At 48.5% G+C, this 27,981-nt stretch overlaps 1 pseudogene; it reads right to left on the reverse strand.

Moving 5' to 3' along the window:
• Positions 1-17,376: 17,376 nt before the first annotated feature.
• Positions 17,377-27,981, reverse strand: part of LOC127339560 (endoglucanase 19-like) — a 48,811-nt pseudogene continuing 38,206 nt past the window's right edge.

Raw genomic sequence — 27,981 nt, forward strand, 5'->3', positions numbered from 1 at the left:
CCGTAATTGATGTCGTTGTGCAGTTGGTGTCGACCGCTTCCGTCGTTATCGTCCTGGTGGACACCATCAGCTCGATCAGCTGCTCCACGCCGGCGAGGCGCGAGCCGAGAAAGGCCGCGACCGAAGACTTCTTCCGCTGCGGTCCGCTCGCTCTTTTAGCCCGCCGGAGCGACGCCATCGAGCTGATGGTGTCCACCAGGACGATAACGACGGAAGCGTTCGACACCAACTGCACAACGACATCAATTACGGGCACAACCTCTCACTGCTGGAAGCCTACTGCATCTGCGGCGTGTACCACGACTCCTAGAGTGGACAATCACCTCTGGGAGCAGGGAGGAGAAGACCGTCAAGCGCTAGATGGCGTCTAAACAAGGGGCGGCGGCCGGGAGACCACGGCAGAACATGGTAGCGGTGGGAGGATCGTAGCGGCTCGGAGCTCGCTGGCTCAGCAGCGAGAGCACCGTGGCGAAGCGGAGTTCGCTGGCGCAGCGGTGAGAGCACCACGTGTGAATCGAGGCATGCGGCAACTGAATCGAGTTACTGGAGCTGTAACCGAACACCTAGCCCAGTGCAAGTTTGTTGATCTCCATCACCGGAGGCACTTGGTCAGCAAGGCCTGATTCAAAGAAAAGGAGCAGCGCCGGCAGGCCATGCACCGCCACTCTCGAGCAGGACGACGTCTGCACCTAGGTTTCAGCAGGAGCGGCCGGTGCTTCTCCAAGTAAACCACACCGGCGTCGTCTCGGTTGTCTCTGCCAGTGCTTCTCCAGGTCGTCACTGCGTTGGATCAACAAGGCCATGGCTGTGCTATGCCTGAGTCTAGGCAGGCAGAGGGCGCGGGGCGCGGCGTCGGTGTGCAGATGGTAGAGGGCGCGTCGTGACGCTAGAGTACAGGTACTCGGGGCAGGGCGGATGGTGCCGGTGTGTATGCAGGCGGAGGGCGAGGAGTAGGAGAAGGGGCCCTCCCGGAGTGGTGGGTGGGGCTCTTGTCGGTGAGGAGCGGTAGGCGACCAGGGCGAAGTGGTGGGTGGCTGGGTTCGGCGCGATGGGTTGGCTCACCGGGGGGCCATGCACCATGGAGGCGCTCGGAGAAAAAACTCATCTGGCATTGAATTTGCACCATCGTAATGTAGGCAGCGATGATACAAGGACGTGCAAGTCATGTCGACATGCTCACCTTTGAGCTGCAGGCAACGCACGCTCGCAAGCAGCATCACCACTGCTGGCGTGGTTCAGCCCCTTGCCGTCAACCTCACAGGCAGCGGTGCAGTAGATACAGGGCGCTGAGTAGCGAATAAGAACATTCGTTGGAGTCTATGACACTAAAAGATTGCTGAGAAGAACATTATGAGGCTTACTTTTACTGCTTGCATATCAGGTATTTGTGGCTTTGTTCCCCTACGTTTCTCATAGAGTAAGATAAACCGCCTTCTTGATGTTTGTAAATAGTGCCAGTTTATGAGAATTTTCGCAAGCCTGGTGGAAGAAATAGCAAGAGAGGATTGAGTTTAGTTTGAAATTTCTGGTGTCATTTTCTCGTCAGATTTCGCGTGGTTTTGACACGAGTCAGTGAATACGAGACCATATGAGCAACCGAGAGTTGTTTGTTTCCACATTTATTATCTCTCCACCTGGTTTACGTCTTTGCATTTTTTTACTACAAATTCAAGGTTTCGTTCATGGGTGTCACAAAATTTTAAATTACGTTATGGAAATTTCTATAGTAGAAGACATAGAAGCAAAACAATGCTAAGTTGGAGGGTTTTACAATTTGAACCTTAGTATAGAAAGAACATCCTTATATTTAGGTATTTAGGAAAGTCATCTTGTACGTCAAATCATGAAAAGCATACACATGTGGCTTATTTGAATTATGTATTAATGATCTATTTAAATGTATTTTCCATCCACTATATGAATTGGTATCATTATTTGATTGTTGTGAAAATAAATATTAGTGAAATCATGGAGTAAGAATTAGAGAGCCCATCAAAATATCGGTAGAAAACAAAGCGAGAGTTTATAACTCTCCAAGTAGACTTTTTATATAGAAAGAAACCGTCGCACTATGCACAAGGAGAAAATGGGCAAATGGTAAACTGGAACAGAGTTACTGGGATATATTGATGTTCCCGTTGAGTTTGTACACGTTGACCGTAGCAACGCGCGGGCATTTTTCCTAGTAATAATAAAGCGAAAAGGGTTTCCGTCGTCCTCGTCCGTCGTTTTAAAGTTTAGTCCCTGAAAAACGTGAAATAAACCCGCAGTCTCACCTGGTACATCGCTTGTTACATGGTTTATTTGTTTAGTAAGTTTCTGCCTTATGCCTGTATCTGTTCATAGCGGGATCCGAAGGAAAGAGAGCGATTCATCCTGGGCCAATGCCCAATAAAATCTGGAAGAAACGAACCCGGTCGAAGCAACAACGTTGCGATAAACAACTCCACGTCGGTACCGATTAGACTTTCCTACCTAAACTAACACCCTCTGGTATATATACACGCGAGATCGAAAATATTTTGTTGCAGCCATGGACGCGGTTCTGGAGCTCTCGATGATGCCTCATTGGAGACGACCGTGGAGGTCTACGCGCCACCTCAAGTCCTCAAGTGGCCTCCTCCTCGTGGGTAGAGGAAAAAGGGTGCAACCGGGACTAAAGGGTCGCGACTAAAGACCCCCCTTTAGTCCCGATTTTGTTACGAACCGGGACTAAAGGTCCATCCACGTGGGTGGCTGGCGTGCGCCAGGGCGAAGGACCTTTAGTCCCGGTCCGGACTAAAGGCTATTTCGTTAATTTTTTTAGGTTTTTAATTATTTTTCACTTCCTCTTTTTTTTCTATTTTTCAGAATTTCTATTATTTCAGTTATTTACATAGTTTAGGGTCTAACTGCAATTATCTCTAGTGAAATTACTTACTCGTGGTCACACTTCCCGCTCGGTCACCCATCCTCCCACACTAGCACGCTTAACTTCCGAGTTTCATTCCGTCCCGCATCCAAGTGCTTCGCGCGCATGTATATGATACTACTATTATATCAATCCTGTTAACATGTTGGTTGATGTCACATTTATTTATTGTTTGAATTTCAAATAATTCTTTTAACAAACAAAAGTAATGATGTAATAATGAACTTGAATAAATAAATAAACATTAACTTTTTAATTTGTATTTTTAAAAAATATTAATTTTTTTTGCCAAACCTAAAACCTAAAAAATTGAAAATCTAAAAATTGGTTAAAAGTAATAGTAATCTTTATGCAGAATGCAATTAATAATTTTATTTTTAAAAAAAATAAAAATTTAAAATCCGTAATTTATAGCAAAAACTAAAATCCTCCTGCTTTCGTATTTTCATTTGGAATTTTGAGAATCTAAAAATTGGCTAACCGGGTAATCCCTGGTGAATTCGGATGTAACTTTTTCCCACGATGATTTTGATATATTATACGTTTTTTTCGACGTCGTATGCAAAAGTTAATGCGGTTTTACCATTTTTTAAACCTTTTTTGCAAAATAAGTGAAAAATCGAATTTGTTAATTTTCCCTAATAGTAGATTGCGTAACATATAAGAATCTCAAAAGATTTTATTTTTTGAATTTTCTATCATTTTCTTTTCTATTTTACAGAGCTAAAAAGGCGATCCATGGGGGGTGGTGAAGAGTGCATGCGGAGTAAAACCAGAAAAATAACCTTTAGTCCCTGTTGGTGTTACGAATCGAGACTACCCTTTAGTCTTGGTTCGTAACACCAACCGGGACTAAAGAGGCCTGCGCCGGCCGCATCCTACCATAGCCTTTTAGTCCCGGTTGGTGTTACCAACCGAGACTAAAGGGTACCCTTTAGTCCCGGGCTGAAGCATTAGTCTCGGTTCACCAGGAGAACCGGGACTAAAGACCCCATTAGTCCCGTGTCAAAATATTTGGGGACTAATGGGTTAGGATGGAAGGCCTTTTCTCTACTAGTGGTTTAGTCCGTACATCGCAAGTTCGCAACAGTGTTAGCTCGCGTGAGCGGATGGACAGGCCAGCCGTCGAGTCACCGGAGGATGCCGAGAAGTACCTTGCAAGGAATCAGCAAGTCCGATGGCGTGTGATTTACTATTAGGAGGTGGTGCTCCGCCACTCCTGCCGGCAGGAATCAGCAAGTTCGACGTAGCTAGGATGACCGTATGTGATCACATGTTGCCGTGTAATTAATTGGAGGAGGCGGGGAGGAGATCGGCATCGCCGACGAAGGCCTTGTTATCACCAGAATTTGACCGAGTCAGAGGTGGGCCACGATTGAGGAAGACTTGAAGATATACATGGAAGGAAAAACAAGAATTGGCCTTATACACGAAATTGGGCTGAATTGCCCATTGTATCTGTAATATAGTAGATCGTATCTTTAGATTAAAAGTTAGAGTTTTACTCGTGCACGGTAGGTGCACGTCCGAATTAGAAAGTCCGCTGGACTATAAATATGTATCTAGGGTTTATGGAATAAACAACAACACAACGTTCACCCCAAAAACAAACCAATCTCGGCGCATCGCCAACTCCTTCGTCTCGAGGGTTTCAATCAGGTAAGCGACATGCTGCCTAGATCGCATCTTGCGATCTAGGCAGCACAAGCTCCACGTTGTTCATGCGTTGCCCGTACTGAAGCGTCTTTGATGGCGGGCAACGTAGTTATCATAGATGTGTTAGGGTTAGCATTGTTCTTCGTATAAACATGCTTACGTAGTGCAACCCTTGCATATCTAGCCGTCCTCATGCCTATCTTAGGTGTGGGGGCGGCACCCTGCTTGTTCATCGTTTAGTAGATCTGATCCGTTACGATTGCTCCTTGTTATGCAAGGATTAGTTTAATATCTGCAATAGTTAGGCCTTACAAAGGGGGGGAGGATCCAGTGGCACGTAGGGTGGCGTTCGCAAGTCCTAAACAGGATGTTCCGCGGATCAACTTCATTGTTGGTTCTTTGGCCTTGTTTAGGATCGGCTTATGAGCACCGTGCGTGGCCGCGAGGCCCAACCTGGAGTAGGATGATCCGATTATGCGGTGAAAACCCTAAAATCGTCGTAGATCTAATTAGCTTTATCTTGATCAAGCAGGATCACCAAGTATTCGTGCACCCCGTACGAATCATGGGTGGATCGGCTCTTTGAGCCGATTCACAGGATAACCTGAGAGCCGATCGAGGCTCGTATTTAATGTTTACGTGTATGCCATGCAGGAACTAAGCGAGGCATCCCCATCACCTTCCTGACCAGGTATAGGTCAGGTGGCACGCCCTTGCACTTCGCATCGCCGCGTGTGACCAGAAGAGCATTGCGGGCCGTCGCTCGGAGGGGTCTCAGCCAGCCGCAGCTCTAGGCTCTTCCCGGCTCTACGGTGTTGACAGGCCGCTGCCCGACGGTGGGTTTTGGCGATCAACACATTCTGGCACGCCCGGTGGGACGATCATCTACATCAACCACATCGCCATCTACATCTGAGATGGCGACGGACGGCACGCCAGTCACCTACGAGGAGCTGCCTGCCGAGCTCAAGAAGAAACATGACGAGATCAAGGCCACCCTCGAAGCCGACCTCATCGGCTCTTTTCAGAGAACCCGTACCCATGGCATCAGATGGAAGGGATTCTCACCACAAGGTGCACTCGATGGGATAGATCTCTCTGCCCCGTCGGAGGAACGCACCATGGCCCTACGGCAGGAGATCAACTACTTGGTGGCTCACTCGCTACACCGCCACTCTGAAAACTTGGTCAACGTGTTGGAGCGTCTCGCTCTGCGCGTGATCCAGGAGATCATGAGCCACCAGTACTCGCCGTCAGGACCAGCTCTCGGGACGCACCAAGGAGAGTTGCCACTCCAGTCCCGTCCACCGCTGCCATATGCGTTGGCAGCACCACCTGAAGTGCCGGCTACACCGGCATTCGTCGTCTACAAGATCGGTGGTGACCCTAGTGACCACCAGTTCTTGGCTGAGGCGCCTAAGGAGATCCCTCAAGGATACGCGTGCACGTATGTGCCAGATTGTGGCAACTGGGCACTCTCAAACCAGGCCACAACGTCAGGGACTCCGGCGCAGACAGGAGGAACGTCAGCGACAGAGCTTGAGAAGCAGACGTGGCTAACTAAGTACGCCACCCCGACGAAACTCCAGACCCCAGCTCCTGCAGGTGGCTCAGAGCTGGAAAAGCAAACATGGCTGGCTAAGTACGCCACCCCGGCGAATCTTCAGAGTGCATCTCCTGCAGCCAGCACGGCGGATCAGATCAGTACCATACTGAGAGACCAGTTCGGCATTATGCCGAAAAGGAGGGCAATCGGCTATTCTAAGCCGTACCCCGACGAGTACGAGATGATCCCGCTGCCACCTAAATATCGGCTCCCTGACTTCTCCAAATTCAGTGGATCAGATGGCTCCAGCTCCATCGAGCACATCGGCCGATATTTGGCGCAACTAGGACCGGCTTCAGTGTCGGATCAGCTACGTGTGAGGCTCTTTTCACAGTCCCTCACAGGATCGGCTTTTGGATGGTATACCTCTTTGCCAGCAAACTCCATCCAGTCTTGGAAGCAATTGGAAGAACAGTTCCATATGCAATATCATTCAGAAGCTTCCGAGTCTAGCATTGCCGATCTAGCACAGCTACGTCAGAAGCGCGGAGAAACGGTGACAGAGTACATCCAGCGCTTCAGGAATCTTAGGAACCGATGTTATTCGGTTCGTATAACTGAAAAGGAAGCAGTCGAGTTGGCAGTAGCTGGCCTTGCAACACAGCTCAAGGACATGGCCTCCCAAGCAGATTATCCCTCGTTGGCGCACATGGTTCAGAAACTATCAGCATATGAACAGCGCCACCCAGACCTGTACCAAGACAAGTTCAAGCGTGCAGTAGTCATGGTCGATACAGAGGAAGGTGAAGTGCCTGCGGGAGACCAAGAAGTAGCAGTGGCTGAATGGACTCGGGGAGGAACCCCTGTGTCCTGCAAATGGGTAAAGCCACCAGGGCCGCCCAGGGGATTTGATTTTGACGTGACCAAGACTGAACAAATCTTCGACCTCCTGCTCAAGGAGAAACAGTTGACGATTCCTGAAGGTCTCAAGTTCCCCACGGCGCAAGAGCTAAACGGAAAGCCGTACTGCAAATTTCACAACTCGCTTTCCCATGCCACCAACGACTGCAGGGTGTGGCGCCAGCACATCCAAGCGGCGATAGAGAAGGGGCGTTTAATTTTCAACCAGTACGCCATGAAGGTAGACACCCAGCCCTTCCCCGCCGTTAACATGGTAGAAGTCATCTACCCCGAGGGCTGCCAGCCAGGTCCCACATTCAGCATCAACATGGTAGGATCTGGGAACCACTCTGGCAAAGATGGAGATGAGGGCAGCTGCTCTCATAGCAAGGATACAGAGGAGGCCGCTCCACGCGATCGGCTCCATCATGATGGCAAGCGCTACGTCACAGAGGGAGAAGTGAAGAACATAAGATATCAACGACCTCTCTCTGATCACCTCCTCAACAAATATGTGAGTCAGTATGACCAACGCCGACGGTCCAATTATGATGAAGGAGATCGTCTGGCTAGAGAAGCCAGAAGACATCGTCGGCAGGATCGCGATGAGGAGGAGCACGAGCGCCGTGCCACGAACACATTAAGGGAGCAAGATGACAACGCCAGACACTGGGACTGCCCTTTCTTCAGACACTGCTGGGATTCAGGAATGAGCCGATTGCCCACAATCGGCAATTGCCCAGAATGCAACAAGAAGAAGAAGGAGGCAGCCAACGTGTCTGTGTTTGAGCGCTTAGGGCCTCTCCCACCACCAAGCAAACGTGCTGAGTCACTTCGTTGGGCAGATCTTGAGGATTCCGAAGACGAAGGACTAGAAGAAGAAGAAGACAGGTACCACCGTCCAAGGTGGTGCCCTGACGGACTCAGCCGTTCACAAAAGCGCAGGGTTCAACGTTTGCGTGGCCTGGAGGAAGCCGAAAGGTTATACCTGCACACGCTAAGGAAGGCACGGCCTGATCTGGCCGCAAAGGTTCAGCGAGCCCTGGGTGAAGAGGGTCGTCCACGGAGAATGGAGTGGCGCCCCAAACAAAGGAGAGCCGATGATGAAACATCGGCTGGAACGAACATGGTGTTCATCCTCCCTTCAGAGTTCAGTGCCCCAGGGTTAGATGAGACATCCGTGGCACAACTTGACTGCGGCCCACGGCCGGTTATCTTTGAGAAGCCACGAGATAAGAGCTACAGGCATCTGAAGGCCCTATACTTACGAGGATATATCGATGGGAGGCCTGTGAATAAGATGCTGGTGGACACCGGAGCGGCAGTTAACATCATGCCGTACTCTATGCTACGTCGGCTAGGACGCTCTAGCTCGGATCTAATCAAGACCAACGTAACATTGAGCGATTTCAACGGCCAAGCGTCTGAGGCACAAGGAGTTCTGAACGTGGATCTGACCGTAGGAAGGAAAACTATCCCTACAACGTTCTTCATCGTCGATAGCACGAGCAGTTATCTTTGTCTTCTTTGGGAAGAGATTGGATCCACGCCAACTGCTGTATTCCCTCCACGATGCACCAATGCATAATACAGTGGGATGGAAATGAGGTAGAGGTCGTCCAAGCTGACGACTCAGCCGAAGTTTCAACGGCTGGCATGAACGCATGGGAAGCAGCAGGCCAAGAACCCCTCTCAGGCATCAACTTGGACGATTGCGAGCGTATCGATGTGACAAAGGGAAGGGTTAAGCTGGTTTTATCCACTGGCCTGACCATGTAGTCGAAGCAAAGCGACGTGCAACTTGGCGAGGCTGATCCTTGTGATCGGCCCCAAAGGTCTATGAAGGGACATTACGGAACCTTCAGTCAGCGCTCCAATCATTATGGAGGCCGATCCCAGCAATCGGCCAAAATTATCCTCACCACATGTTCTATTTGTGTTCACCTTTGACCCTATCAAGAGCCGACGTGCGAATTACAGAGCCGATATCTGCCATTCTTTAACAGATTCGGCTCGGGGGGCACCTAAATATGGGAACAGATGCAGGGGTACATGAACAAGATGCAGGGGTACATGTGTGCAATGAATACTGGGGGCTGATAGGAGAAAATCGGCCAGTAAAAAAAAACAAAAAAAATTTTACAGCCGATGCAAGGGCATCGACTTTAGAATTGAGAGGCAGCCGATGCGCAGCCATCGACTTTAGTGGATTTATGCAATTTTTATCGAGTCTCCACCAGATCCAGGCCAACGGTGGTACCTTCTGTTGCCTCGAGTGAGTAAAACAATGGAAACTTCTTCAGCTACTTCGAGCCGATCCGGGTTCCTGAACCTCTTTGTCAAGGATTTCCAATCTTTGGGGCTAGTTCAGCTGAAATGGAAGATTATCGGCTGTTGGAGGAAGAAAGAGGATCGGCTGTGGCGTATTCTCTCTGACATTCTCGCCCCGAGTAAGGCTCGGGGGGCAGCAGGCTCGAGTAAGACTCGGGGGGCAACAGGCCTAGTGGATACTCTGTTTAAAGAGCCGATGGGGGTGCCATCGGCTGATTTTTCATTGCAGCCTCCTTCACAGATGATGAGTATTAAAAAGGACCATTGGTTTTGGTTGGAAGAATTCCAAGGTTTTCCTGAAGATTCTGCATTATCCGCCAGAATTAGAAAAAATCATCAGTTGAAGAAGGAAGGGACAAATTTCGAAGGACCGATGCGTTGTTATCGGTTTATTACGCATTGGCAAAGGGGGCGAATCAGCAAGGTCAGTAGAAGAGGGAATCGGCTAAATTGAACTAAGAAGAAATCGGCAAAATCAAATTGGGGAAGAGATCTTCATTAATAGGCGAGATTTCTTACATGAAGAGCTGATTGCTCTCAAAAGGAAACACCAGGGGATACATTGCCCCATCTACTACTACTGGCCCTATTCTAGAGGTCCTATCTATGGGCCATCACTGCCCTCGTCGTCGCCGTCGTCGCCGCTATCGGCGCTGCTCCCGGCGGGCTCGTCGTCGCTCCAACGGCCGCCGACCGGGCCCTCGTTGTCTTCATCTTCTTCGTCAGCGTCGTCCTCGTCGCTGTCGAAGTCGCTAAGATTGCCCGGCCAAGGGCAGAACCGCTTGGCCGGCGGCTCGTCGGAGGAGCTCTCGTCGTCGTCCTCCTCCTCCTCTTCCTGCTCCTCCTCCTCCTCGGAAGAGGTGAAGTCGCAGGAGAAGTTGTCGTCATCGCTCTCCTCCTCCGTTTCCCCAACGGCGAGGAAGCGGAGGTCGCTCTCCCCGTCGGTCAGGGACTTGTCGTCCTCGGACCAGATGGAGAAGTCGTGGCTAGACTCCTCCCCGGCCGCAATGGCGCGGCGGGTGTTGGCCGCGTGGTCCTCCGCCGGGTTGTACTCCGGCGTCGGCTCGCGGGACGTGGAGGACTGGCTGGCAAGATCCGATGGGGCAGAGGAGGAGGAAGACATGGTGGCACAGGAGGCCTCTTGGAGTGCTAATGCGAAGGGGATGCAGAGGAGAACTGTTCATGGCGGTTAAATAAAAGGGGATATAGTGGAAATTCAATGCCACAGCAGTTTCCGAGGAAGTGGTGCCACGCGGAGAAGTTGAGAAGGCAAGGCATCATGATACTGCAACGGTTCTGCCACGACATGACCCGACGAAGGAAAACAGAGTGATTTTGGAATTACCAATTCCAAAACCAGGGGGGCATGTGTTATCACCAGAATTTGACCGAGTCAGAGGTGGGCCACGATTGAGGAAGACTTGAAGATATACATGGAAGGAAAAACAAGAATTGGCCTTATACACGAAATTGGGCTGAATTGCCCATTGTATCTGTAATATAGTAGATCGTATCTTTAGATTAAAAGTTAGAGTTTTACTCGTGCACGGTAGGTGCACGTCCGAATTAGAAAGTCCGCTGAACTATAAATATGTATCTAGGGTTTATGGAATAAACAACAACACAACGTTCACCCCAAAAACAAACCAATCTCGGCGCATCGCCAACTCCTTCGTCTCGAGGGTTTCAATCAGGTAAGCGACATGCTGCCTAGATCGCATCTTGCGATCTAGGCAGCACAAGCTCCACGTTGTTCATGCGTTGCCCGTACTGAAGCGTCTTTGATGGCGGGCAACGTAGTTATCATAGATGTGTTAGGGTTAGCATTGTTCTTCGTATAAACATGCTTACGTAGTGCAACCCTTGCATATCTAGCCGTCCTCATGCCTATCTTAGGTGTGGGGGCGGCACCCTGCTTGTTCATCGTTTAGTAGATCTGATCCGTTACGATTGCTCCTTGTTATGCAAGGATTAGTTTAATATCTGCAATAGTTAGGCCTTACAAAGGGGGGGAGGATCCAGTGGCACGTAGGGTGGCGTTCGCAAGTCCTAAACAGGATGTTCCGCGGATCAACTTCATTGTTGGTTCTTTGGCCTTGTTTAGGATCGGCTTATGAGCACCGTGCGTGGCCGCGAGGCCCAACCTGGAGTAGGATGATCCGATTATGCGGTGAAAACCCTAAAATCGTCGTAGATCTAATTAGCTTTATCTTGATCAAGCAGGATCACCAAGTATTCGTGCACCCCGTACGAATCATGGGTGGATCGGCTCTTTGAGCCGATTCACAGGATAACCTGAGAGCCGATCGAGGCTCGTATTTAATGTTTACGTGTATGCCATGCAGGAACTAAGCGAGGCATCCCCATCACCTTCCTGACCAGGTATAGGTCAGGTGGCACGCCCTTGCACTTCGCATCGCCGCGTGTGACCAGAAGAGCATTGCGGGCCGTCGCTCGGAGGGGTCTCAGCCAGCCGCAGCTCTAGGCTCTTCCCGGCTCTACGGTGTTGACAGGCCGCTGCCCGACGGTGGGTTTTGGCGATCAACAGGCCTACATGGGTATCATGCACGACATCGTCATCACGATGTGCGACCAAACCGTCGTGGACCGATCTCCTGCGACGTACACTATTGGAGCTCCTTCCATACAATCCTGCCTCGATTTCCTTTGACTTCTGCCGACAGGCGGGTGCAATGACGCGCGTGGGAGGTAGCCTCAGGGCACACGGGTATCACTGTTGGAGCTCCTTCGACAGGAGTCTGCGCCTTGATCCCCTCCGACGTCGACCCTGTACCACGCACGCCGGACCGGCGGCTGCAAGGCAGAATACCATTATGCCGATGATTCTAGCTTAATTCGTACTGTCGCGTCCTAGCAGCGCCAGGAACATTGGCCGGTCATTGAACTTGCTCCCGATGATGATACGTACAGACGAGCAGGCCAGTAGCTTCTGAGTTTAGGCCGCCGATGCCGCCTACTGCCCCGCCCGAATCAGCTTTCCGGAAGGAGCGCACGCGCCGGGAGCAGCTCGATGGTCGACGATCCATTAGACGCCCTCGGGGATGGCTAAGGCGACAGGCAGAACACCATTCTCGCGCAATGCGTCGGCATAGGAGACCACCACTGGGAGTCCATGGTGGAGTTGCACTGGCGGCCGTGGGCCGCGAGCCCTGCGCGTCGACATCTGCTGATGCATACGAACGAGACAATGGCTAGGACTCTAGGAGGAGGCATGAGCACGTAAGACAGAGCTAGCGACGGCCATGGCCTGATTTCTTTCTACGTCTTCGGTGCACAACATAAAAAGAGGAAAGCCATAACTGTTACGTCACCACCATTCTATATTGCTTTCTACACGGACGATAATTATTTCCTCCAAATCTTGTCCACCTGCCATGTACATTAGTAGAAAACCTCTCATCAATACCGGTTCCAGAGAGGCATTCGCACCGGTTGAGCAACCAGTATAAAACTTCCGGCACTAACCCCCCTTTCGTACCGGTTGCTTACGAACCGGTATAAAAGGGGCCTCCACGTGGGCCACCAGGAGAGCTCAGGGCCAAGGAGCTTTGGTACAGGTTGGTAATACGAACCGGTACCAAAGGTTGCCACCCACGGCAGGGAATATGCATGAATCTCTGCCGCGGCAGAGAATTAAAGTTTTAGGGTTTTTGGAGGGGTTTAGGGATATCGGTTTGTTTCATATCGCGTCGATGCACCAGAAACGTGTTTGGGTTTATGTAGTACATGAAGATCAAGATGAGGCATAGCAAGTTGGTGCATATAATATAACACACATGTAATTGCATAAGATCGCAAATTAAATAGCACTATGCATACCTGAGGGTATACATACCTAAGTTACACATACCTATGGTATACATACCTAAGATATGCATACTCAAGTGATACATACCTAAGGTGTACGTACACTGATACGTGCATATATATGTTAGGTATGTGTAACTTGCATGTGTGTATTTAAGTATGTAAATGTTAGGTATGTATAACTTGTATGTGTATATGCTAGGTATGTAAACCTTAGGTATGTGTAATTTAGACACGCACACTCCAGGTATGTACGAAATACACGTTTGGTGCCCAGGCACCATGGTGCCCCAATTATATATATATATATTCAAACCACAATGAAACAACTATTACTGAAACTCAGCACAACTTATGATAAGAAAACAAATTTGTGAATATTGTTTCCGTACCTCTTTATTTCTTTCATTATTCATTCTCTCGCTGACAATTCTGTGGATGTACTCGCAAACGTAGAATCCACAGAGATCAGTCCCTTCTGGATGTTGCGGGCATTTCTTTAGAAGAATATAATTCAATCAAACAATAGTCAAGTATGATAATTAAAGGTGTGTGGACCTAGGTAGTACTACTTACTTTCGCACGCCATCGCAGCTTCGGTGTCCATTCCTGGGACTTATCTTCCTTGATGAAAGTTTCCCATACGCTGCCCGACAAAAGAAAATGCATAAAAGAGTTATCAATTAGTTCATAGCAGGAAATTAACGAAACAAACCGATAAGAATTAAAATTACCTTTTGAGCATTAAATAACAAGACAAGTATAGTTCCAATTTTTTGCTTAGTGAGTCAAAGACTTCAACTTCTCCAATGTGCATATTGATGACGAGTAGAATAAAGTGAAACCTACGCAGGTTTAAATATGTAGTGTCATATATATAAGTCATTAGTTAAAATTTTGACATACGGTGAGCAAAATATAATGTGTTATAAGACAGTAAGACTCACTCGAAGTTGTAAGGACAAATTATTAGCCTTTTGTCACATTGTCGCTTCAAAAACCTTAGCAAAGTCTCCGGTGTATCCTTGTTATAGAGGGGATCTTCTATGGTTTTAACATCCATTGTGTGCGGGTCAATGAACCCAATGTCCGTGATTTCGTCCCTTTTGTATTCAAGCATCTTCGATCTGCATAATATAGCGCACAAAAGATTATAATCTGCAGACAATGAACGAGCTGAGCTAAAGACTTCTCAAATTAAATAAATCACTTACAGACAATAGGAACTGATGATAGATTTGTCGAGGGCCCGGAAATTGTATAACTGGAAAAGCTCGTTGAAGTCAACGTTCACACAGTATTCCTGGAAGTAGTGCTCTTCCCTAACTCGCATCATGGTAGTCTCGATCCCTTCCTTTGAGGCATTAAGGTACCACGAATGCTAGTTACACATACATGTTGGTAGCTTCCTGAGATTCTCGACCAAATCTTTCCCTTGAACAAATTGATATGCTCGTTCAGCAAAGGTGTAATCAGTTGTGTCTTGTCGAGAACTTTGAACAGGCTTCCCGTCAAACACCTTGAGAGGGGCGACCGATTGAACGGGTTGTTGTCCGAGCTGGTAGACTTGGTGTATCCCTTTTATCTCCCTGATACCCGATTGAACGGGTTTTGTCGCCTCGATCATCTTGTCATACGACCTTTCAATAGAACGCCTATGCTCAGATGGCAGCGATGGTACAGGGTCATATAGATTCTCAATGGTACGCACAACTTTCACCGGATCTAGTGTCTTCTCGAAAGGTATCTCTGGCACTTTCGGTGCAAAATTTTTTTTCACCTCGGCCTCAACGGCTTCCCTGTTTTCCTCGACGCTTTTTTCCCAAGGTAACTTCTCAATGGGCGGCTGTGGTTTCTCCTTTCTAGATCTCTTCCTGGGTGGCGTACCGTTTCACTTAACGGACGTTGTCTTACGCGGAGGATCTCGAGATGGTGGACTCACGCTGGGGTCCCTCTCTGGTAGGTGTGGACTTGGCTGCTCACGAGGACTACTACCAGGAGGAGTCAATGGCATTTGCTGCTCATGTATAGGAGTTGATGACCTTTGCAAAAGGACGACGTACTTCTTCGGCCATAGGGTGAAACCGTGCTTGACATCGGCCAGTGTCCTCTCATCTTCACCTCTAGGAATATCAAGCTCCACTGTTTCAAAACCCGGAACAACTTCATCCACCCCGACACGAACACAGCCAGGTGGAATGGGCATATGATGGTGCATTGGTCCATCTTCACTTGAGTACACATAGCCGACCGCCACCTTAATGGACGCGGTCCTGAATAACATATGTAGTGCGCTATCTGTCTTCTCCGTGACATAATCCACAGGGTAGCTTCCTCCACATCCGTCAAGATGCGAGGAATCGACACTGCTTCTTCGCTGAGATGGGGCAGCATCGGCTTGTGGATCCTGTAGAAACAGCGGCTGATCAGGTGCCTTCTGATTTTTCTCAAGCGCCTCCACTCTATTTAACAATTCCGTTAACGTGTCGGCGTCCTTCTTCTTCTTTCGCGAACGGCTTCTATAAGTGTCAGCGCTGTCCGGCCACGCTTCTTTCATGGTGAGACCTGGGCGAGCTCGTACCCTTCCAACGTGTTCAGGATTCCCCAGAGCGAGTGTCAGCTCGTCATTCTCTCGATCGGGAATGTACTCTCCCTTTCTGACCTTGTCAATTGCATCTACAAGCTTCGGTACGATTGCCTCAATTTTTTCCTTCCATTTTCCCTGCGCAATGATCAACCCTGTCTTTGGTTCCAACCCTGCCTCATGAGCGAACAACCAGAACTTGGACCGTTCGGGCCAGTCCCATGTCTGTGGAGTGATTCCTGCGTTCATCATTTTATTTTCAAACGTTGTCCACTTCGGAATGGCACTCTTGTAGCCACCTGACCCCAAATGATGCGGAAGTTTCTTCTTTGAAGCATTTTCGGTATTTTTGATCGATCGGGACACAAAAGTAGACGATTTCTTATACCTCTTAAATGCGGGCGAGTGATCTTTTATCTTCACTAGATTATCATCGAATACTGGATCTTCATTCTTATATTTGTCCCATAAATTTTTCTTCCATGTCTGGAATTGTATGGCCATCTTCTTCCATGTCCATTCCTTGACTTTATTCTTCTGGCCTTCCGTCATGTCTTCCGGTAGGCTGAACTTTGTCAGTAGCGTGTCCCAAAGAAATTTTTTTATCGTGTCGTTGACATAACTAGCACTACTCTCCGCGTTCTTCGGCATATGCCACTCTTGAATGCTGATCGGTACATGGTCCCTAACAAGAACTCCGGCTTGACTTGTAAATTTGCGGCAAAACTCTTTGGGATGCTCTGGTTCACCATTAGCCTTGAATGCCGTGAGGGCTAACCTGCCCTCTCCCTTTAGCAGTTGCATCGGGCCTCGTTTTGTTCTAACAGACTTGCTCGATGATCCAGAAGGCTAAAAGAAAAAAAATATTCGTTAATAAGTGCAATACAAATAAATGAATGCATCTAGGGATGAACATAGACTAATTGAAACATAAATATACACATCGCCGGAGTTTGTGATGGACACTTCGTTGTCTCTTCTAATTTGTTCAGACTCACGTCCCTCGCCGAAATCATTCAGAAAGTCTTGGAACTCGTTGTCATCTCCATCGGGTTCCGTACCACGGGCAGTATCATAGATCAATTTCTGCACCCCTTCTTCCCCCTCCTCATCTCGGACGAAGGTGCCGTCCTCCATACCTCAATGTCACTGCAAAATTAAGAAAGCAATTAATAGCATAATCCTGTGAAATACAAACACATATGCCCTCCTTTTGAAATATATATGCCAAACAATAACACAAGCAAGCATTTGTTGAAAGCTATAAAACAGTAACAACGATACAAAGCCCCCCATCCAAGTAGGGCGGTGGCATCGACGGCGGTGGCATCGGCACATTTCAATAGCATTTCTAGGGAGGTGGCATCGGCGGTGGCTCCAATGTTCCCACGCGAGGTTTCGGGGCGCTGCTACTAGCCGGCATCTCCTATGTTGGTATGGCGGCGCTGCAAGCTATTGACAATAATTTAGCAAGCTGAACGAGCTCGCTAATGAACTAACTGTTATTTCTTCAATGATGCTAAGGTTCTTTGACAAGGCGGCGATAGTGATGGAGGGCGACGTGCTGCCGACCGGCGAGCCGAAGCTGTGGCATCTGTTCTACGAAGCATCTCCTATGTTCTACGATCGCGTGCTCGTACACGTGCTCCGCCGCTTCACAGCGACCATGTACATCGCGTTGTTCGATGCGCGGTGCAGCCACGACGCCGCCCACAGCAGCTCGTCGTGGTACCCGGAGTAGGAGCAGTAGTAGGGGCACACGTCCGCGCTCAGGGAGTCGCTGTAGGAGCCGCGGTGCCGGTCCGCGAACTCGAACACCGCCATGGTGGCGTGGAGCAGCCGCGCGGAACGCCACGGACGACGCGGCCAGTGCGGCCGCCATCTCGCCGGCGACATCGGACCCGGGCTTGTTGCCGTCCACGCGGTACAAGCCTCACGGGGTGTCCATGTCCTCGGGCCGCTCCCAGCACGCGTGATCGCGCCCGGGGTCGCCCACCTGCACGTACAGCGCGCCCGGCGTGGCGGTGGCGGCCTTGAGGAGGTAGTCGGCGCCCCAGCGCACGGCGGCCCTGGTGTGGGGCAGCTCCGCGCCCATGAACTTGCCGAAGTCCGCCACGCTCCACGCCAGCATCGTCATCATGAAGGCCATCGGCAGCCCGAACGGTGGTGACGCATTCCGTCGAGCACTTGGTGTGCGGCGTCGAGCGGTGGTGGTCGGCGGCGTGTGGCGCAGACGACCGGCCTCCAGGCGGTGTCGGGTGGCGACGCATCGGCGGTTGATACGTCTCCGACGTATCGATAATTTCTTATGTTCCATGCCACATTATTGATGATATCTACATGTTTTATGCATACTTTATATCATATTTATGCATTTTCCGGCACTAACCTATTAACGAGATGCCGAAGAGCCAGTTGCTGTTTTCTGCTGTTTTTGGTTTCAAAAATCCTAGTAAGAAAATATTCTCGGAATTGGACGAAATCAACGTCCAGGGGCCTATTTTCACACGAAGCTTCCAGAAGACCGAAGATGATACGAAGTGGGGCCACGAGGTGGCCAGACGCTAGGGCGGCGCGGCCCAAGCCCTGGCCGCGCCGGCCTAGTGTGTGGGCCCCTCGCGTCACCCCTTGACCTATCTCCTCCACCTACTTATAGCCTTCGTCGCGAAACCCCCTGTACCGAGAGCCACGATACGGAAAACCTTCTAGAGACGCCTGATGGCGTGTAACTCACACGTTCGTTGGGAACCCCAAGAGGAAGGTATAATGCGCACAGCAGCAAGTTTTCCCTCAGAAAGAAACCAAGGTTTATCGAACCAGGAGGAGCCAAGAAGCACGTTGAAGGTTGATGGCGGCGAGATGTAGTGCGGCGCAACACCAGGGATTCCGGCGCCAACGTGGAACCTGCACAACACAACCAAAGTACTTTGCCCCAACGAAACAGTGAGGTTGTCAATCTCACCGGCTTGCTGTAACAAAGGATTAACCGTATTGTGTGGAAGATGATTGTTTGCAGAAAACAGTAGAACAAGTATTGCAGTAGATTGTATTTCAGTAAAGAGAATTGGACCGGGGTCCACAGTTCACTAGAGGTGTCTCTCCCATAAGACAAGCAGCATGTTGGGTGCACAAATTACAGTTGGGCAATTGACAAATAAAGAGAGCATGACAATGCACATACATATCATGATGAGTATAGTGAGATTTAATTGGGCATTACGACAAAGTACATAGACCGCCATCCAACTGCATCTATGCCTAAAAAGTCCACCTTCAGGTTATCATCCGAACCCCCTCCAGTATTAAGTTGCAAAGCAACAGACAATTGCATTAAGTATGGTGCGTAATGTAATCAACAACTACATCCTTAGACATAGCATCAATGTTTTATCCCTAGTGGCAACAGCACAACACAACCTTAGAACTTTATGTCACTGTTCCAGGTGTCAATGCAGGCATGAACCCACTATCGAGCATAAGTACTCTCTCTTGGAGTTACAAGCATCTACTTGGCCAGAGCATCTACTAGTAACGGAGAGCATGCAAGATCATAAACAACACATAGATATAACTTTGATAATCAACATAACAAGTATTCTCTATTCATCGGATCCCAACAAACGCAACATATAGAATTACAGATAGATGATCTTGATCATGTTAGGCAGCTCACAAGATCCGACAATGATAGCATAATGGGGAGAAGACAACCATCTAGCTACTGCTATGGACCCATAGTCCAGGGGTAGACTACTCACACATCACACCGGAGGCGACCATGGCGGCGTAGAGTCCTCCGGGAGATGATTCCCCTCTCCGGCAGGGTGCCGAAGGCGATCTCCTGGATCCCCCGAGATGGGATCGGCGTTGGCGGCGTCTCTGGAAGGTTTTCCGTATCGTGGCTCTCGGTACTGGGGGTTTCGTCACGGAGGCTTTAAGTAGGCGGAAGGGCAAGTCAAGAGGCGGCACGGGGGGCCCACACCATAGGCCGGCGCGGCCAGGGGTGGGGCCGCGCCGCCCTAGGGTTTGGCCACCCCGTGGCCCCTCTTCGTCTCGTCTTCGGACTTCTGGAAGCTTCGTGGAAAAATAGGCCCCTGGGCTTTGATTTCGTCCAATTTCGAGAATATTTCCTTACTAGGATTTCTGAAACCAAAAACAGCAGAAAACAAAGAATCGGCACTTCGGCATCTTGTTAATAGGTTAGTTCCAGAAAATGCACGAATATGACATAAAGTGTGCATAAAACATGTAGATAACATCAATAATGTGGCATGGAACATAAGAAATTATCGATACGTCGGAGACGTATCTGCATCCCCAAGCTTAGTTCTGCTCGTCCCGAGCAGGTAAAACGATAACACAGATAATTTCTGGAGTGACATGCCATCATAATCTTGATCATACTATTTGTAAAGCATATGTAGTGAATGCAGCGATCAAAACAATGTATATGACATGAGTAAACAAGTGAATCATAAAGCAAAAACTTTTCATGAATAGCACTTCAAGACAAGCATCAATTAAGTCTTGCATAAGAGTTAACTCATAAAGCAATAATTCATAGTAAAAGCATTGAAGCAACACAAAAGAAGATTAAGTTTCAGCGGTTGCTTTCAACTTGTAACATGTATATCTCATGGATATTGTCAACATAGAGTAATATAATAAGTGCAATATGCAAGTATGTAGGAATCAATGCACAGTTCACACAAGTGTTTGCTTCTTGAGGTGGAGGGAAATAGGTGAACTGACTCAACATTGAAAGTAAAAGAATAGTCCTCCATAGAGGAAAAGCATCGATTGCTATATTTGTGCTAGAGCTTTGATTTTGAAAACATGAAACAATTTTGTCAACGGTAGTAATAAAGCATATGCATCATGTAAATTATATCTTATAAGTTGCAAGCCTCATGCATAGTGTACTAATAGTGCCCGCACCTTGTCCTAATTAGCTTGGACTACCTGGATTATCACCGCAATACATATGCTTTAACCAAGTTTCACAAAGGGGTACCTCTATGCCGCCTGTACAAAGGTCTAAGGAGAAAGCTCGCATTTGGATTTCTCGCTTTTGATTATTCTCAACTTAGACATCCATACCGGGACAACATAGACAACAGATAATGGACTCCTCTTTTAATGCTTAAGCATTCAACAACAATTAATTCTTTTCTCATTAGAGATTTGAGGATGTTTGTCCAAAACTGAAACTTCCACCATGGATCATGGCTTTAGTTAGCGGCCCAATGTTCTTCTCTAACAATATGCATGCTCAAACCATTCAACTCAGTGTAGATCGCCCTTACTTCAGACAAGACAAACATGCATAGCAACTCACATGAAATTCAACAATGAAAGTTGATGGCGTCCCCAGTAAACATGGTTATCGCACAACAAGCAACTTAATAAGAGATAAAGTGCATAATTACATATTCGATACCACAATAGTTTTTAAGCTATTTGTCCCATGAGCTATATATTGCAAAGGTGAATGATGGAATTTTAAAGGTAGCACTCAAGCAATTTACTTTGGAATGGCGGAAAATACCATGTAGTAGGTAGGTATGGTGGACACAAATGGCATAGTGGTTGGCTCAAGTATTTTGGATGCATGAGAAGTATTCCCTCTCGATACAAGGTTTAGGCTAGCAAGGCTTATTTGAAACAAACACAAGGATGAACCGGTGCAGCAAAACTCACATAAAAGACATATTGAAAACATTATAAAACTCTACACCGTCTTCCTTGTTGTTCAAACTCAATACTAGAAATTATCTAGACCTTAGAGAAACCAAATATGCAAACCAAATTTTAGCATGCTCTATGTATTTCTTCATTAATGGGTGCAAAGCATATGATGCAAGAGCTTAATCATGAGCACAACAATTGCCAAGTATCACATTACCCAAAACATTTATAGCAATTACTACATGTATCATTTTCCAATTCCAACCATATAACAATTTAACGAAGGATAAACTTCGCCATGAATACTATGAGTAGAAACCAAGGACATACTTGTCCATATGCTACAGCGGAGCGTGTCTCTCTCCCATAAAGTGAATGCTAGGATCCATTTTATTCAAACAAAACAAAAAACAAAAACAAACCGACCACTACTAGGAAAAGGCCTAGCCGTAAGACTGCCATCAGTGGCACACCAAGGCTGCCGTGCGCCACTACTACTTAGCAGTGGCGCACCACAAAACGGTGGGCCACTGTTACAAAAGTAGTAGTGCCGCACCTTGATTATGGTGCGCCATAAGTAAGTGGTGACAGGAGGCCAGGTCCTCCCCCAACCTAGTAGTGGCGCACGTCTCCGGGGTGCGCCACTGCTACATTCCTTACCTATGGCGCACGTTGTAGAGGTGCGCCACTGCTAGGAGGTGTCCAGAGCCCGTTTAGAGATGATAGGCTTAGCAATGGCGCACTGCTGTGGTGCGCCACTGCTACATAGGTTACCTATGGCGCATGTCACTAGGTGCGCCACTGCTAGGGGGTGGCCAGAACCCCTTTAGAGATGAGAGGCGTAGCAGTGGCGCAGCACTTAGCAGTGCGCCATTGCTATGTCACCCTAGCAGTGGCGCACGGCTATGTGGTGCGCCACTGCTAACCTGGGACCATTTCCTGCTTTTCACCCTCCACTCACATGTGCCACCCACTTTCCCCAAACACTCTTGCACCATCACCTCCCACCAAATCTGGATCTGGTCGTGTTGCCCCTCCTTCCCACCTCATTTTCACCTATTCATTCACCAAAATTAAGTTGGTAAACTTAATTTTCTTCATAGGTAAGTAATGGTGAAGCTTTCTTAGCTCAATACCTACTCAATCTCAACTTTTTACCTCATCCAACACTCTAGGTCTCGCCGTATCGGTAACTTTGTTGGTTTTATGCTTTGTGTGTGACCGGTTCCGATCGTCTTGCACACACACGTGTGTGTGCACATATGTTATGCGAAGCTCATGTGTTGTGCGCATGCGCGAAAAGCTTGTCGCGATCACGTGCATGTGTGTTATTGTATGCGAAGCCTCCACATGTGTTGTATATGCAAAGCCTCCGATCCACACATGTGTTGCATGTGTTTGTTTGCAGGGATTTGAAATGCGATGGAGTTGCCAATATTTTGCCGAAACGTTGATTCATTTCCGTTTCGGCGAATAGTGGGCATACTCGCATATACATATGTCCTATTTTTAGGGAAGGTCATGCCAAAATTTTCTTTTGGTATGCTAAGATATCCATTTTCTCTATACCCGCAGGCGACCATGGTCCGCATGATGAGCGAAGGCGTTGTGGCTAGGTTTTTGAAAGCCGCGATAGCCGAGATGATTAGAAATAACCAAAAGGAGATAAGATGTCCGTGTCGAAGATGCAAGCTGACGAGCCTTATGGACCCTAAAGCCGATATGGTGCGGGACCACCTTCTCATGCGTGGTTTCATGGATGGCTATCGGTGGGAAGGCGACGAAGATGATTATGAATTTGTCCATGGGATGTCAACAAGAAATAAGGAAGGAGGTGATCAGGATGTAGAAGATCTCGGGCATGATCAGGATGTAGAAGATCCCGGAGATGATCATGATCACAATGTGGGAGATCCTGGACCTGATGATGAGGAAGATCAAGATGGAGGTCATCATGACGATCATGAAGATGAAGACGATGGACCATCGTCGATGGACTGGGTGCAGGACCCTTATCTTCAAGAGCTGCTTCTCAAGCAAACAAGTAACGCAAGAGCTGCCGCCCGAGAGAAAGCCAAGATGGATCAACTGGAGGTAGACGCGGTTACTCCATTGTATGAAGGATGCAGGCTGGAGGATACCCGCCTGAAAGTAACGCTCATGGCACTGGAGATGAAGGTAAAGCACAAAATGACCGACAAATCCTTCAACGACAACATGTCATTCTGGCAGGAACGTCTTCCCAAAGGTAACACGTGTCCGACTAGTATCGAGGAGGCCAAGAAAATCGTGTGTCCTCTGGATTTACCGCATGTGAAATATCATGTGTGCTTGAACGATTGCATCATTTATCGGAACGAGCACGCGGCGTGTACCATATGTCCGGTGTGCGGCGTCAGTCGGTACAAGAAGGGGAAGAAAGCTCCTCGGAAGGTGGTGTGGTACTTTCCGATCACTCCTCGTCTGCAGCGGTATTTCGCGGATCCTAAGCAAGCAAAGCTAATGCGCTGGCACGCGGAGATGAGGAAGGTAGAAGATGACGCAGATGATCCGGACAAAAAGGAAAAGGACAGGATGTTGAGACACCCTTCGGATGCTAGCCAGTGGAATGCGTTGAACCTCGAGTACCCAGAATTTGGGGACGATCCTAGGAACATAAGGCTAGGCGTGAGCACCAATGGAGTCAATCCGTTTGGCAGCCAGAGCAGCACGCATAGCACCTGGCCCGTGTTTGTATGGATGTACAACCTCCCCCCCTGGTTGTGCATGAAGAGGAAGTACATTCAAATGAGTATGCTAATTGAAGGGCCGAAACAACCAGGGAACAACATCAATCTATATATGGGGCTTCTGAAAGAGGAGCTAGCCACGCTATGGGACACGCCTGCCAATACGTGGGACGCCGCCGCGGAAGAATATTTCCCTATGAGAGCCGCACTGCTCACGACGGTGCACGACTTTCTCGGTTACGGATATGTCGCGGGGCAGGTGGTCCACGGATTCAATGCATGCGTCAGGTGCAAGGATGACACAACGTACCGCCAGTTAGATAGAGATCCCGGGTCCTCGAAAACGGTGTTCATGGGACATCGAAGGTGGCTTCGCGAGGACGACGCATGGAGGAAACGCAAGGATCTGTTCGATGGTCAAGACGAACCCCGAAGACGGCCACGTACGAGAAGCGGCGAGCAAATAGACGAGCTATTGAAAAATTGGAAAGAGTGCCCACCGCCGGGAAAGAAGCGAAAGGCGCCAGAGCCGCTGCTTAAGGTATGGAAGACGAGGTCTGTTTTCTGGGACTTGCCGTACTGGAAGATCCTCCGTGTGCCTCACAGCCTTGATGTCATGCACATCACGAAGAACGTGTGCGAGAGTCTGCTTGGTACCCTCCTCAACATGCCAGAGAAGACCAAAGATGGGCCGAAAGCAAGGTACGACTTGCAATCAATTGGGATCAGGGAGGAGCTTCACGCGGGACGCCCTAATGATGATGATGATGATGACGATGACGATGATGAGGCGGAGGACACGCAAAGTCATCGCAAGGGCAAAAATGCCAAAAAGATTGAATATTACTGCCCCCCCGCGTGCTTCACTCTAAGTCAGAAGGAGATCGAGCAGTTTTTCGACTGTCTCCTAGGAGTAAAACTTCCCTACGGTTACGCGGGGAAGATAAGCAGGTACCTAGACAAAGCGAAGCAGAGGTTCAGTGGGATGAAGTCTCACGACTGTCACGTGCTGATGACGCAGATACTTCCGGTTGCAATCCGTGGGATCATGGACGCGCACGTCCGTGAAACGCTTTTTGGCCTATGCAACTTTTTCGACGTCATCTCTCGGAAGTCTGTTGGCGTGAGGCAACTTAGAAGGCTACAGGAAGAGATCGTGGTGATACTGTGCGAGCTTGAGATGTACTTCCCGCCCGCTTTCTTCGACGTTATGGTGCATCTGCTGGTACATATCGTGGAGGATATCATCCAAGCGGGGCCGATGTTCTGCACTTGCATGATGCCGTTCGAAAGGATGAATGGTGTCATCAAAGGGTACGTTCGCAACAGGTCACGTCCAGATGGAAGCATAGCCAAGGGCTTTCTGACCGAAGAGTGCATCTCCTTCTGCACGAGTTATCTAGAAATCGAGAACCCCGTTGGCCTGCCCGTAAACAGGCATCTCGGGAAGCTCGCTGGATGGGGTCACCGCGACGGTAGCTGCGAAATGCATGTCGACTTCAAGGGTCGAATCGCTGACTTTGAAAGAGCAAACCTAGTCGCGCTACAACACATAGACGTGGTCGATCCTTGGGTGGTAGAGCACAAAACCTTCATCGCAAAGACGTACAGTGATCAGGGCCAACAGAGGACAGACGGAGATATAATCAAAGAGCACAACTCAACCTTCACGCGGTGGTTCAAGGACAAGATGCTGACGTACCCTATAGACGAGGATTCTTCCGCGGAAGAAAAACTCATATTCGCCTTGTCACAGGGCACCGAACACAACCTGATGACATTTCAGGCGTACGATATCAACGGCTATACATTCTACACCGAGGAAAAGGACATGAAGAGCGATTATCAGAACTCCGGGGTAACGATGGAGTCCTACACCGGTGACGTCAAGCAGAGATACTACGGAAAGATCGAGGAGATCTGGGAGCTGAGCTACGCCGGAGAGAATGTGCCGATGTTCCATGTCAGGTGGGCCAAGAACGTCATAAAAGAAGACCGGCATTTCACCACCATGGTTATACCCGAAGCCAAATCCAAGACAGCGGGCGCAAAGGTCACCGCGAAATATGAGCCATGGGTACTAGCTTCCCAAGTGGACCAATGCTTCTTCATTACCGACCCGCAAAAGCCCAGCCGTGTTGTCGTGAGGAGAGGCAAAAGGAGCATCATCGGAATGGATGGAGCCGCCAACGAGCTAGACTTTGACCAGTACATCGATCCGAAGATGGAAGATGACGACGACGATGATGAAGAACCATACACAACAAGAAGAAGCAGGACCACCCTACCTAAAGGCCGTCCATTCAAGAGAAGAAGTCTAGGAGTTCCGGGGCTAAATTATTCAACCGCGAGAAAGAAGGGCAAGAAGATTGTGAAAAGATAATTATGTATCTTTTTTTTTTTTTTGAGATCAATTATGTATCATTTTCTTGTATGAATAATGGATGTCATATTGTTAATCTACACATTGTACCGATCAAAATAGACATATAATTTATATTTTTGGATATTTTCTAGATTCTATAGTATTTTAAATATTCTACATAATAATAATTATTTATGCCTTTTATTTTGGTGTATTATGCTATGTACTATAGTGTTAAATCAATTTAATGAAAAAGTGAAAAAAATGGGGCCGGGGGTTCGAACCTGGCCGGCCAGGTTTGGCAAACCAACCAAGGGACAGAGCGGTGCGGTACTAATCGATTTCTGTCAAACCCTGGTCTGTTTGCGTTTTGACCCAAACCTATACTGGTAGTGGCGCACCCCTAGAAGTGCGCCATTGCTAAGCCTCATAGTGGCGCACCCCTGGAAGTGCGCCATTGCTAAGGGGGTCTGTGACTTAGACAAAAATCCCCCGGCCGTCCCTTGGTTCCCCACTCCCCATTCTCCCCACTCGATCTCGATTCACCTCCCACCGGCGACGCCCTCTCCGACGCCACCTCCCACCGGCGACCACCGGCGGCCGCCTCCCTCGATTCACCTCGGACCCCGGCGACGCCCGCCACGCGCAGAGTGACGCCCGCCGGCTACCTGCCCCCGCCCCTGCCGTCGAATCGGATCGAAGCGCAGCAGACGCCCGCCGGCTACCTGCCCCCGCCGGCTTCTTCCTCCCTCGGTTTCTCTACCGCCGAATCGACTTGCTCTGGTAGGTCGCAAATCGATTCTCTTCCTGATTTCCGTTGGCTCAATAACAGATAGCTAGCCAATATATGCACTTGTGCTCTTCTGTTATCATCTACTAGGCACATGAGATCAATTATGCACATGAGATCAATTATGTATGTACTGTGTTGGAGTTAACCTTGTTGTATAGGCTTAGTCTCATGTTTATTTCAGTTTGCTTTGAGTCATACATGCATACCTGTTTTCCAATGACGTAATGCACCTAGTCTCGAATGACACAATGCCTGTTGTGAGGTATTTTGCCAGGTTTTCCTCAAATTGACCGGGCCTTGAATTCTCTTTAGTCCAGTTTTTCTATAAACGGATCATTTACACAGGGTGGTTTGGCATGTTCTCACCGTAATCTAAACAGACCCTCATATGTATAGTGTTTGGGTTTTCTTTCTTCTTTATGAATAGGTAGTGCTCCTGCCGGTTGCTTAAAAAATGGATCATTTCTTCCATAGTCGGTTTTACCAAAAAAAAAATTACAATACATAACTCATTGATGGTTGTTTCGTAAGAAAAAAAAATAACCTAGGTACCCTGCCTCTGGTTGTTTTTTAGGCGAAATGTACAGAAGTTAGTTATGAATAAGTTGATGGCTTAAAGTTTACAAGTCAATCAAAAGGAGCTTCTCTAA

The sequence above is a fragment of the Lolium perenne genome, chromosome 3, assembly GCF_019359855.2.
Source record: "Lolium perenne isolate Kyuss_39 chromosome 3, Kyuss_2.0, whole genome shotgun sequence".
Lineage (NCBI taxonomy): Eukaryota > Viridiplantae > Streptophyta > Magnoliopsida > Poales > Poaceae > Lolium > Lolium perenne.